Source organism: Salvia hispanica, chromosome 6 (assembly GCF_029641045.1).
Source record: "Salvia hispanica isolate PSC_SH4W2 chromosome 6, Shi_PSC_v1, whole genome shotgun sequence".
Classification (NCBI taxonomy): Eukaryota; Viridiplantae; Streptophyta; class Magnoliopsida; order Lamiales; family Lamiaceae; genus Salvia; species Salvia hispanica.
In genome coordinates this window covers 24,442,040-24,456,501 of record NC_142697.1, presented here as the reverse complement: position 1 = coordinate 24,456,501, position 14,462 = coordinate 24,442,040, and positions in this window count along the sequence as shown.

The following is a 14,462-nucleotide window of genomic DNA, read 5'->3' as shown; positions in this document are numbered from 1 at the left end:
TATTATTGCAAACTATTTTGTAAAATCTTCACTTATTTTTGCAGGTATACTTTTGCATAAAGCTTCAAAAGTAACAATTATGCACGAAGATGTGAATCCACAACCTGTTGGTTTGAAAAGATTTGAGGCTATTCAGTTTTACCTTTACTAAACTCATAGAATTATCGCATCACCGATTACTCAATATGCATGAAATTATAAACAATTCAAGATATTGACAGATTGGTTTACCTCTCTTGCTTTTCATTCTTCCTTTCAAGAACTACATTACTGCTTTCATACTTGCTTTCAAGAGTAACATACAAAACGGAAATTAATTTACGTTAGTCATATCACTCTTTTCTCCATGTTGTGTGTTTGTCTCCTAAGCTTGAACTTATATGCATTTTGTAACAAGCCCCTTCCCGAGAGTCCTAAGTTAGGAATCTAAGAACATGTTAAATGAGCTCAAGCACAACTCAGTTGCGAACTTTGTGCATCAACAGAGATGCCAAATTCTTTGAGTGAGTTTGAATTTAGGCAAATTCTTTCGATCATTTAATTTCATTCTCATTTTTTTAGCGTCTTTCTATATTTTAATACTTTGATTAATAATAAAATATTAAATTCAATCCAAATAAACTTATTTTGTAAGATTGGCAAAAATAATTCTATAAAATAAATTATCTATTGAAGCATTGGATTGGTTTAGTTTCCACTTAATATATATATATATATATAGGGATGTATTCATATCATTTTCTCATCTTTTGTTCTATTCTTATTTTTAATCTTGACCCTCCATTTTATAGATCTGATGGCCCAAAATAGAGGCTGATTAATTCAATTTTAATCATTAAAAAAATCGAAAAGGGCCTAAATGGTATTCTCATTGGAGTTGGTTATGGTAACTTGCTTAATTATCTCCATCAAAAGATTGCAGCGGTTATTTTCTACGATTTCTCAAATCTTTCTTCTCTTTCATCGTTTTTTCTCCTAACATTCTCCATTGCACAAAGCCGCCGTTCTGCCTCCTTCTCTCAAAGTCGCCGTCCTTCCTCCTTTTGTCAAAGCCGTTGTTCTGTCAAATTCGCTTTTATTGGAGCAAGCGTGTATTCTTCTTGTTTTCTTCAACAATGGAAGAAGGCAATTTAAGTAATTCTTATGTTGATTCTAGAAAATATTTCTTCTCTTTTACCTCTATTCTTCCATCATTCTCTTAGTTACGAAAATCATTGTGTTAGAATTGATGTCGATTTTTTCTTTTTTTTATACTTCTCGTCGTCGCCATATTGGAGCAGCCCCGTATCATGCCATATTATCGTTTTTGTGTTCTTCAACAATGGAAGAAGGTATGTTGTTATTAAATTGATTATGTAACTTGAAACTATACAGTAGACTTTACCGGTAATTGGTGGATGTGGTTTAGGGTTTAGTGTTTATTTTGTTTTCTCGGCTGCTGTGTTATGATGTACGAATAGTAGTCTTTTCTGTATTGGAGCAGCCCCGTATCGTGCCATATTATCGAATTTGTGTTGTTCAACAATGGAAGAAGTTAGTCCAGTAGGCTTTAGCAGTAATTGGTGGATGTGGTTTAGTATTTTGCTTAGGCGACAAGTCTCATGTATTAGGGTTTAGTGTTTATTTTGTTTTCTCGCCTCAGTTATGTTGTAATTCTGGATTTATATAATGTACGAATAGCAGTGTATAATGCATTCTTTCTTATATGTAATGTATGGTTGATATCATATAATGAAAATAAATTCCGATATGCTTTTATTTATGTATAGTGTTCGTTATACTGTTTCAAATCAAGGGATATCGCTTTTCTACGGTTTTATTCGACGGTTTGAAACGGACATTGACGTGCTTCGTGCATTCGTAGGTTGTTTGGAAGAACTTTGTAATTCTCTTCAAGCTGGAACTCCTCCAATGTCGGCCTTTGAAAAGAGGCGCATGATTGAAGAGTTTTATGGAATGCCAAGTCCTGAAGTAGTAGAGGTCCATCCTTCGAATGTTGTAAAGACCAAGGGTCATGCTAGCAGCTCCGCGAGCCAACTGATTTCAAAGAGAGAAAAGGCTGTAAAGGAGGCTATTAGGCCTCTTAGACGTTGTAAGGCGTGCGATGAGTTGGGCCATCACGACTCTAGAAACTGTCCAATGCTTAAAGAGATGGCGAAGGAGAAAGAGCTTAGTAAAGGCAAGAGGAAAGCTTGATGTGTTTTGTACCTAAAAATTAGTTTTCATCTTGTATTCAGTTTTATTATTTGTTTCATTGTCTTAGTTTTATTATTTCTAGCGTTGTGAACATTTTATGCATAATAAATTTGCATTTTTCGGGAGTTAACGTGCATTATCGAATAATAGTCTTGCATTAATAATGATTTTCTGTGCATTACTCCCTTTATTTATACCATTATTCCATTACTTTGTTAACGTGCATTATCGAATAATGCATTAATAATGATTTTCTGTGCATTACTCCATTTATTTATACCATTATTCCATTACTTTGTTAATGTGCATTATCGAATAATAGCCTTGCATTAATAATGCTATTATGTGCATTACTCGGTTCATTACATCCATTATATGTTGTGTTTACGACATCAGATACTAGTACCAAAATATGCTTCTGTTAGCAAGTAGTTCCGCATACTACGTATGGATCAAAACAGACATGGCAACAAGTCATTTTTTCCCTACCAAAATTAGTTATCCAAAAAAAAACATAGTGCTAAAAGTAATATAAATAGCATTTCCAATGATTATCCATACGATCAATCCAGTTCATTCACGGCTTCCTTCTGCCGTGGAGTTAGGCAATTTATACAGGCAATGAACTCGGTGGGGGTTTGTCGACAGTAGAGGTGATCGACTTTCTTTCCCCCCGGCTTCCTCTTCTCTGCGTCTTCATGAGACGAACTAGCCTCGGCCCTTTGTTGTTCAGCCAATCTCTCCCTGAACATTTGGGCAATTGCAATTGCAAGAAGTGTTGGGGTTTGTATACTAAAAGATGCTTCGAGCGTACATGCCTTTGTACAGTCAGCTTGTGCATGTATACGAGAAACGCCACGTCCACTTGCTTACCTAATTATGAGAATAAATAATATAATATAGTGGTTTATTATTGAAATATAATAAACAAGTCTAAGGCTTTTTACTAAGAAGGTCAAGTAGGGAAATTCGATGAATCTCCTCATGAGTTTTCCAGAGGGGACTTGGCCAGATCTAGTAAGAAGAAAAATGTATTCACAACCTAGATAGGCTTTGGCTACCTATTGGTACGGTTGCGGTGTTTGTGATAATTCTCTCTTACCTAAGAAGAGATTAGTAACACCGGTGTGGTAAAGCACTGAAAGGATCTAATCCGAAATGTATTCTTTATTGCTATCTACTGAAAGAATATATTTCAGAAAGTTTAGTATTTTCTAGTCTATGATATTAATATCAATATTGTTTATTCAATCAAACGCCACTTTGACTTATCAATATGTGAGAGTTTGTACGTAACTCAAGTTCATGATATCTTGGGTGGTAGTAATTGAATAACATGAAGGTATTGGAATATTATTTCATAGAAATCGCGTGCCCAGTGTGGTATGATTAAATCCCTAAAAGGGTGATCCCCAATGAGGTGTTTGAAAGAGGAATTTATTATTCAGAAATCTGCGCAGTTGGAATTTATTCCACGAATAATAAATAAAGTTTCAAACTAGAAAAACTCTTTGGAGAATTAATTTAATTCTAGTCACATAGCAGACAAAAGAATTAAATTGACGGATCAAGATAATCTTAAACGCGGGAAATATTATAAAATAAAATGGATCCAAGTTATTTGTAATTTGGTGATTTAAGTGGGAGTGCAATATTATTCTTTAGTAGAATAAAATAATATTCCATTGATAATATATTAAATCATGGGTCATTTGATTTAATTAGTAATTTATCTAATGGGTGAGCCCAACACTTAAGTCATTCCATGGATCCCCTTACTAGCCCAATAAGGTCCACTATAAATAATGAATGAAAGGGAAACCCTAACACACAATCCAAGACAACACAAAACCCTAACCCTAGTGCCTAGAAATCGGCGCCTTCTTCCTCTTCCTATTGGTCTCGATTTTCGAGCCATAGTAGTGGGAGAATTAGGGTTTTGATTATTGTTCTTGATCTATCCTAATTCATAGGATTAGATCTAGAAAATTTGGTGTTTGTATTGGGTTTCCCTAGATTCATTCAAAGTTATTTAATTGGTTTTCTAAGATCCGCCCACACGGATGGAGAATCAAGGACAAGGGAATAGTACGAAAGATTCGTGGTCGATAAACCAAGGATCTCCGGGTGGTGCAGCTAGCAACGTCAATCCAATGATGGATTATGAGGTAACAATCGAATCTACATCGAATATGCATGATTATGTGTTTATTTGATGTTATATCTATAGATCTATGAATATTGCATGAAATTGGAGTTGAATGCATAATCACCTAAATAGATCCGGTCAAGGACCTGTTTGGTTTTCGTGTCTTCCGCTGCGGTAGTCCCAACAAGAAGATCATCCACTGCTTCGTCAATATCCAACCTTGGCAGCTTTGCTGCTGTCCAAAAATCAGTAATGTATCGCATTAATGCACAACACTAACTGTATAATGTGCAAAGGTAATCAAATAATTCACCAATGAATTAATGTATCACATTTGTGAATTAATGTATCGCATTAATGCACAACACTAACTGTATAATGTACAAAGATAATCAAATAATGCATATGAATTAAAACTAAATTCATAATGTATATCAGTCCCTACAATAATGTACATATAGCATCAAATAATGCACAAATTAAAATCATAATGTACATTTAACATCTGAATTAAACAGACGGATGTAGCTTCAATCTAAAACTTAATGCACAGAACTTCCTACAATAATGTATACATTCCATCAAATAATGCACGACATAATATAACATTCACTCAACAAAATCCATAATGTATACCTAGTTATGCACAAATGAATATTAAACCAATAACAAATTTTGTTAACAACTCCCTACAATACTGAACAAATAGGACCATACAATGCACCGACGATAACAACATTCACTCATTTACATGCATTTTATCAAACTGGTTTATGTAGCTTCAAACAAAAACATAATACACAACAATTCATACAATAATGTACACATTGCATGAAATAATGCACAAATAAATACAAGATACACTCAATTACAGGCTGTCCACATTGCTCACCTGCAGTCTGGGTTGGTTGGCATCTGAAGGGCCTTCCTCGTTTCGTCATTCTAGATCTGTGACACAAACCAAAAATAAAATCGGGATACAATCTTCTCTCTAAAATCGCCCATTACACAATTGTAAACCAGTTATTAACTACAAACTTCAATAAAGGACAGAAACCTAACACAAAATAACACAATTTTACGATTTACAAAAAAATCGACCAAAACAAGTGCGAAAAACCTGAAACTATTTGGGAGAAAACATTGAATCGACGATTAGGTGGTGTGTCGGCGGTGAAAATAGGCGATTAAGAGTGGGTATTACGAAAAATTGAATCATCAAAGCCCTACCTTGTTGTCGACTTGAATAGAAGGTCGCGCGCGAAGGGAGTGAGGTTTCGACTGTGAAACGGCGGCAGAAACTTGATTTAACGGCGAAAATCGACGGTAGTGTTGATTTCCGGTGGCTTGGAGTAGCGGCTAGGGTTTGGAAATGGGGGGAATTAGAGGAAACGAAATTTAATCGTGGGTATGAGGAATGAGGCGGTTGGAGTGAGAGAGAGAGTGAGTAGATGGAAAATGGCGCTGAATTCTCGCTTTTTCCGTTTTTATTCATTGTTGTTTTACAATTATACCCATATAATGCATAGAATGAACCTAATAATGCAACACGGGATCAATTTTCCCCTTTTAATCTAGTCCATCCATTTTATCAATCTAATGGATGATATTAAGAAGGAAATAGTATCTAAAGAGGTAAAAGGAGCTTAATGCTCCCATATATATATATATATATATATATATATATATATATATATATGGGGAGTGTTAGTGTTATATTGCTAACTCAATACCTAATTGCTAACTACAACTAAATAATAACCATTAGATATTCAAATTAAGGGCCTGGATCATCAACCATGAAATGTCAATACGATCAACAAAAAACGTCAATAAAGCCATAGGATTAATTCCATAAAATATCAATAGGGGTATCAATGTCAATTAACTACATGTTTAGTTATAACTAACTTTTAAAAGAAATCCCAAAACGTTAAATTCATATAACATATATCAAATTAAAGAAAATTTTATAAGGATTCCAACGATATGATACATGCATATGTTCCGACGTCAAAATTTGAAAAAAAATTCGAAATTTTTTCAATTTTTTCGTAAAGCAGAAATGTCAACATACTATATAGAATATGTCAATATAATACATGTAGAATGTCAATATAAGCAATGGGTTAACATTCTTAAAGCATTGTGTTGACATTCTCAAAGCATTGTGTTGATATTTCCGAAACACTATATTGACATTTTCATCTAAAACCCTAATTTGGCGTTTTTTTTATCTTTTTTTATTTTATTAATAAAAACGAAAATTACACGTGGCAAATTGTAGACCACACGTTTTCTAAAATCCTATGGCCTTAAATTAGGTGTAGTTAGCAACTAAGTGATGAGTTAGCAATTGATCACTCCCCTATATATATATATATATATCTAAACCCTAAACCCTATATATATATATATATAGGGTTTTGATCTATGAAAACCACATTTAAATACAGAAACGCAGAACAAAGTCATACGTAGGGCATTTTTAGGTCATAGTTAGTTTATTTTTAGGTCATGCTAACAAAGCATGACCTAAAATGATCTTAACATGACATAAACCCAAATCTTATAATATGACCTAAAACTACTTAATTATGACCTTCCGTGTTTTTGATTAATTATTGACCATTAGATCATCTAATCCAAGGGCCAAGATTTGGGCTGTATTTCTGGATTTAAACACATACTTATTTTGATCATCTATATATATATATATATATATATATATATATATGATTTTGATCAAAACAAAAATCCTTTTAAACCAAGAAATACAGGCAGAATGTCAACCATATGATTAGGCGAGATCATCTTAAAATTAGAATATCTAATGGCTAGATTAATTTATGAAATATTATTATTTTAATCACTAATAATCCTATAAGGTTACTTATGTCATATCATCTAATCGGCTGTTATGGAAAATCCTATAATGTTGCCTCTCAATAACAAATCATCTGTGTGAGTGATGAATCAATATTCCATAACTTCAATCTCCTTCATATCTTCCATATTCTTCACACGATCTTCTACTCATCTTCCATTAAACTTAATTCCAAGGAGAGTTATTATTCTTGAGCAATTAGTTTCCAGATTTGGTCGCTGTCGTGTTCCAGATCAATCTGTTCCATTTCAATTCTATACCATCATCGTTGGCAGATCCCACATATACTGACATCGTTTCTCATATCATTTTTCATTTCAGCCAGAGGTCAGAATCGTAACCTACAATTCTATTTATGAATCTTCATTGTTTTCGTTTAATATTTTGATAACAAAACCCAATGTTTTTTTGCTTTGTATAGATTTCCGTATCCTAACTCCAAAAATGGAATCCGACACAAATTCTACTTCGCACGTAGATAATCAATCATACTTTGTTCTTGAGAATACATGTTATGGTTATGTTTTTCATTTTCATTTGTTTGTTATGCTCTAATTCATATTTTTGTATATGTGACTGTCACCGTCTTCTGTTTTATGAATCTTTTCACCTATATTATCTTATCGATTTTTCTGTTATGCTTCGATTTGTATTTAGTATGACCCATTTTCATGGAAGATAGTTTGTACGCGTTGTATGCCACGATTTGTCTTTATTATGACCTATTATCATTCTAAATCCAGTAGATGGAAACTTGTCTTTACTTCATCGTTAGTTTTTTATGAGTGTTCTAATTATGAATCATTACAGATTTAAACCAGAATGCCCTGTAGAGCTTAAACCATTTGTTGGCCGTAGCTTCCCAATATTGGACAATGCCATTGAGTTTGAAATCTCCTCTAGTTAAGGCTGTTCATGTTGTCCAATGCCAAGATGTAGCAACACATATGAGAAGAAGAAGGCACAAGCAATTTTGTTGGGAGAGATTTTGGGTTTGTACCAGGCTATATGTGTTGATATGGATTGAATTCATGAGCTGACATCTATAGTTTGTGAAGCAAGACAACAGATTTTCGCCGACGGCGTAGTAACGTCTACAGCCTAGAAGAAGAAACGAATTGGGGAATTTTATGGGTCTGAGGCACCCCAGGAAGTAGATGTTCGACCACCTGAAGTCGTTAGTACGAAGGGATTTGGTAGTAGACTCCCCTCAAGAGTGGAAAAGACTTTGAATCTTAAGAGCAAGCCTTTGCGTCAATACAAGATATGTCAGAAGTGGGGTCACCACGATTCAAGGAATTGCGAAAAATTCAAAGAGAAAGAAAAGCGACGGTCTAGAAGAAATTCTGAAGTTTGGTACCATGTATTCTGTTTTTCGAAGTAAGGTCAGTTTAAGTTTTTTTTTTTGGAGTCCATTTTATTTGCAATGTCACGTTGTTTGATTTTACTCAGTTCATTCAGATTTGTATTAGGCATTCTGGTAGGCAGTAGTTTTTTTGTAATGATTCTAATATTGGATTATTATGACTCAATTTACCCATAAACTTCCATGACCCAAATATTCATCTAGTATGACCCGAAAGAATAGATTATGTTTTGGAATTATAACGGTATCCTTGTACTCAGTAGTTTTATGTCATGTCTCGAATATTCGATTATTATGACCCAATTTACCCATATGTTTCCATGACTCAAATGTTCGTTTAGTATGACCCAAAAGCATAGATGATGTTTTTGGTTTGATTGTGTATTCTTCTGTCGTACTAATATTTGTTATTTTAATATGTTTAAAACATGAGAACAATCGTGTATTTGGTTTTTTTAATATGTTCAAAACATGAGAATATTCTGCGGTCGTACTAATATTCAGTTTGTTTGATACGAACATTTCGATCAAATTGTATGAGACATACTCAGTAGTTTTATGCCATGCCTTGAATGTTGGTATATTATGACACAAATTAACCTAACAATGCTATTACCCAAATATTCATTTACTATGACCCAATGTATCGAGTAATGCTCATCACATGGGCTATCGTCTACAAGAAACAAGAGGAAAGCATTCAAAGGCCATTGTAATGGAAGTTTTTCGCATCTTACAGATTTGTAAGATGAAGTAATATATAGTAACAATGACATCTAGCCGACATATAAACATGGTTTAAAAAATGTGAATTACAAGCTCTAAACATCGTTTCATTAAAATAATGGTAATCTAAACATCCTTTCGGTGCTTTTGGGATCGGCGGTATCTTCTTCTTCACCGTCGTTCTCTGATACACTACGAGACATCCAACCAATTGAAGTGAAAATTTTGTCAGATTTTGTCAATTTCAAGCAATCGTTGTACGAAATCTTACTAACCTTTTTCCGTCATGCCTCGCCGATCCAGAAGCTCGAGTGTCGACCATTGTTGAAGTAGGTTTTTGGTTCACCCTCCTCGTCGATTTCAGAATCGTAAATTAGGATTAGAGTTTTTGTGGAGTAGCCGCTTTGTGTGGAGGTAGGGTTTTTCTTGATTTTGTGGAAGAAGAAGAAGAATTGAGGGAACATAGAAGAGTTTAGCGTGTGGAGTAATTATCCCAGTAATTATCTCCAGATCTAACGGACCATATATGGTCTGTATTTCTATACTTAGGGGCTTCTTTTGGTAGATGAAAACCATATATATATATATATATATATATATAGGGGTGCGATCATATCATAACTCATATATATGTGATAACCTAATAACCCTATCATATATATATATATAGGGGTGCGATCATATCATAACTCATATATATGTGATAACCTAATAACCCTATCATTTTATGGGTCAAAAGTATCATTTTTACTAAAAATGATATTTATACACGATAAAATGATATTTTTTCAGCATGCATAAAATGATACTTTTATTCCATAAAATGATATTATGTTCCATAAAATGATATTTTTCGTCCATAAAATGAGGGTTATTAGGTTATCACCATAAATATGGGTTATGATATGATCACATCCCTATATCATTTTATGCATGCTGAAAAAATATCATTTTATCGTGTATAAATATTATTTTTAGTAAAAATGATACTTTTGAGCCATAAAATGATAGGGTTATTAGGTTATCACATAAATATGAGTTATGATATGATCGCACCTATATATATATAGGTTTGTGTTAAAATGACAACACCCCTTAAAGTAACACCATACCACCAATCCTAGCCAATTATTTGTACACATGGACGAATAATCAGCTGCTATGTGGCAATCATAAAATTTGCTCAAAGGTCAATTTTCGCGGACTGCAATATCCAATACGCAAGACTGCAATTTTTCTCGCCTGCAATATCTAATACGCTGGACTGCAATCTATAGATTGCAGTCTAGTGTATTGGATATTGCAGTCTAACGTTTATAATATTGCAGTCTAGCGTGGTGTCACAGTGTCATTTTAAGAGTGTTGTCATTTTAACGCACCACTATATATAGAGGCATGTTAGGGTGCCACCACCCCTTAAAATAACATCATACTATCATTCCTAGCCAATCATTTGTACACGTGGACGAACAATAAGCTGCCACGTGGCAAAAAAAATATGGAAAAAGACGGTCGGCAATTTGCTGGTCTTTATCCAGCAATATTTCTTGTCCAGCAATATCCGACACACTATACTGTAATCTATAGATTGATGTGTAGTGTTTGTAATATTGCTGTGTAGCGTTTATAATATTGCTGTATAAGCGGTGTCACGGTGTCATTTTAAAAGGGGTTGTCATTTTAACACAAACCTATATATATATATATATATAGGGATGTATTCAAATACTTTTCATATCTTTTGTCCTTTTTCCTTCTTAATCCTAGCCCCACGATTTTGTCATCTGACGGTTAGATTAATGCCACGTGTCATTTAATAATGCACATTTTCATTCTAATAATGCACAGCGGCTAATAATGCAACATTATAGACTAATAATGCACATTTTCATTCTAATAATGCACAGCGGCTAATAATGCAACATTATAGACTAATAATGCATTGATCACAACCATCCAATTCAAGGATCCAAGGGCTGAGATTAAGAAGGAAATAGGACACTTAGGGTGCAAAGGAGCCTAACGCACCCCTATATATATATATATATATATATATATATATATATAGGGATGTGATCATATCATAACCCATATTTATGGTGATAACCTAATAACCCTCATTTTATGGACGAAAAATATCATTTTATGGAATAAAAATATCATTTTATGCATGCTGAAAAAATATCATTTTATCGTGTATAAATATCATTTTTAGTAAAAATGATACTTTTGACCCATAAAATGATAGGGTTATTAAGGTATCACATAAATATGAGTTATGATATTATCGCATCCCTATATATATATATATATATATATATATAGAGTTGTGATCAATGTCGAACCCTTCTTAAAGACCGAACTAGAGACCAAATTTTGGCCACTCATTTTTCTTTATCTTATGATTATGATTAATTTAGAATTAATTTAATATTTTATTAAATAAAAACGTTTTTAATTTTTTTTAAAAAATTTTTTTAAAATTTTTTAAACTTTTTTAAAAATTTTGTTTTTAAAAAAAAAATTAAAATTTTTTTTTAGAATTTTTTTTAATTTTTTTTATTCGTTAAAAACTTGCTGGAGTAAATAATGAACTAAATGAATGTATGTTATGAAGTAATTTTTCGCATTCATTAAATACTGAATTTACTTCAACTGAAAGATAATTATGTCATAACACATTATGAAGTAATAAACTAATGAAATGAAGTTGTAAACTAATGAAATGAAGTAATAACATAACTGAATGAAGTAATAAACTAACGGAATGAAGTAATAGCATGACTGAATGAAGTAATAAACTAACGGAATGAAGTACTAAACTAATAGAATGAGGTAATAACATGACTGAATGAAGTGATAAACTAACGGAATGAAGTAATAACCCTAAACCCAAATGAAAGATAATTATGTCATAACACATTATGAAGTAATAAACTAATGGAATGAAGTAATAACATGACTGAATGAAGTAATAAACTAACAGAATGAAGTAATAGCATGAATAAACGAAGTAATAAACTAACGGAATGAAGTAGTAAACTAACAGAATAAAGTAATAGCATGAATAAATGAAGTAATAAACTAACGGAATGAAGTAATAGCAGGACTGAATGAAGTAATAAACTCATAACAATAATATGACTGAATAAAGTAATAAACTAATGGAATGAAGTAATAAATTAACGGAATGAAGTAATAACCCTAAACCCAACTGAAAGATAATTATGTAATAACACATTATGAAGTAATAAACTAATGGAATGAAGTAATATCATGACTGAATGAAGTAATAAACTAACGGAATGAAGTAATAAACTAATAGAATGAAGTAATAGCATAAATGAATAAAGTAATAAACTAACGGAATGAAGTAATAGCACGACTGAATGAAGTAATAAGTTCATAACATGCATTCATTTAGTTCATTATGTAGTGAATATAGTTCATTATTTACAACAGCAAGTTTTTATCGAATAAAAAAAATTAAAAAAATTTAAAAAAAATTAAAAAAAAATAGAAATTTTTTTTTAAAAAAATTTAAAAAAAAATTAAAAATTAAAAAAATTAAAAAATCTAAAAAAAATATTAAATTAATTGTAAATTAATCATAACCATAAGATTAAGAAAAATGAGTGACCCTAATTTGGTCTCTAGTTTGGTCTTTAAGGGTGGATTTGTGGTTAATAGGACTTTATATATATATATATATATATATATATATAGGGAGATGATCAAAATAAGAATGCATTTAAATCTAGAAATGCAGCCCAAATCTTGGCCCTGGGATTAGATGATCTAATGGTCAATAATTCACTCAAAATACGGAAGGTCATAATTAAGTAGTTTTAGGTCATATTATAAGATTTGGGTTTATGTCATATTAAGATCATTTAGGTCATGCTTTGTTAGCATGGCCTAAAAATAAACTAACTATGACCTAAAAATGCCCTACGTATGACTTTGTTCTGCGTTTCTGTATTTAAATCTGGTCTTCATAGATCAAAACCCTATATATATATATATATATATATATATATATATATATATAGGGGTGCATTATAATGATAACCCCAATTTGTGTAATAACCCTATAACTAAATCTCCACCACACATTTTTAAAATATGTGGTCTAGATTTAATCTAACAAAACTATCATTTTATCAAACAAAACTATCATTTTATCAACTATTAAGGGCAAAATTGTCATTTCGTTCTAAAATTTGGTGGCAAAGAAGGAAACTTGACGTTCCATGCAATTTCTCTAACATCAAACCCTCTGAATCCCGTTTCAAACCCTACGAATCGAAGGAAAAATCATCACAATTCTGGAATATGTCGAAGGAAAACGCTGAAGCTTCACCGAAGAAAGGTTGGATGAAGTTTTTTACTTATTTCACTTTTGATTTTGCTCGATTTATCATTTTGCTGAAGATTTTCTCGATTTTTTTTAGATTCTGTAGTTTTTTAGTGTAGATATTTCTTACATTTATACAATATCGTTCATGCATAACAATATTGAGAACAATCTACATATTTAGATTTACATTTTACCGTGTATGCTGCTAGTGTGTGTTTTTCTGTGTTTGTGTGTGTGTTTTGCTTTGTTTACGTGTATTTTGCTGTGTGTGTGTTGCTATGTGTTTGGTTGATCTGTTTAAATGTAGAAATTGTGATTTTGCTTGATAAAATGATACTTTGTGAATAGTGTTTTGTTTTACTTAAGTGACAAGTTATGCCCTCTCTGCTTTTTTGAACTCATTGAAATTCAGAAAATGATAGTTTCAGATTATAAAATGATAGTTTCATGGGATATGGGATAAAATGATAGTTTCATGGGATAAAATGATAGTTTACATTATAAAATGATAGTTTCATGGGATAAAATGATAGTTTACATTATAAAATGATAGTTTCATGGGATAAAATGATAGTTTACATTATAAAATGATAGTTTCATGGGATAAAATGATACTTTATGTTTGTTTGTGTGTGTGTCCTGATGCTACTGCTGCTGTGTTTGTGTGTGTGTTGTTGTGTGTGTATCTGTGTTTTTGTATGTGTGTGTGTGTTGCTATGTGTTTGGTTGATCTGTTTAAATGTAGAAATTGTGCCTTTGCTTGATAAAATGATACTTT